Below are 667 nucleotides of genomic sequence, written 5' to 3' on the forward strand. Positions count from 1 at the left end.
TGCCCGCCCCGTCCCTTACCGTCCCGCCCCTCCCCGCCCTTTACCCTCCCCCCAACCCCTTACCCCGTCTCGCCCCTTACCCTGCGGCCGGCTCCGCACCCTGCCTATTGTGAGTAGTGCTGCTGGGTGTAACTGCATTCTTGTTTGAATTTGGAGATAGATTTTCAAAGCAGTTAATTAAAAAGTGAAAGCATGATTGTTGGATCGTGTTGTTCAGCTTTAGAACACACCTCCCAGCTGTCTTACGAGGTGGTTGTGCCTACGTCCCAGCAGCACTGAGGGAGGTTCGTGTCGTTCCTCACCCTCCGGCGGTTGATTTGGTCATATATTTGAAGTTTAGCCCCCTCCAGTGTTCTTGCCTGGAGAATCCCAGGGACTGGGAGCCTGGTGCCCGGCTGCCGTCTATGGGGTCGCACAGAGTCGGATTCGACTGAAGCGACTTAGCAGCAGCAGCAGCAGTCCTAATAGGTGTGCTGTGGTATCTCATGATTTTAATTTGTAATTCCCTAGTAGTATGATATTTTTGTCAGAGAAGGCAATGGCACCCCACTCCAGTACTCTTGCCTGGAAAATCCCATGGACGGAGGAGCCTGGTAGGCTGCAGCCCATGGGGTCGCTAAGAGTCGGGCACGACTGAGCAACTTCACTTTCACTTTTCACTTTCATT

The sequence above is a fragment of the Bison bison genome, unplaced genomic scaffold, assembly GCF_000754665.1.
Source record: "Bison bison bison isolate TAMUID 2011002044 unplaced genomic scaffold, Bison_UMD1.0 scf7180017845310, whole genome shotgun sequence".
NCBI lineage: Eukaryota > Metazoa > Chordata > Mammalia > Artiodactyla > Bovidae > Bison > Bison bison.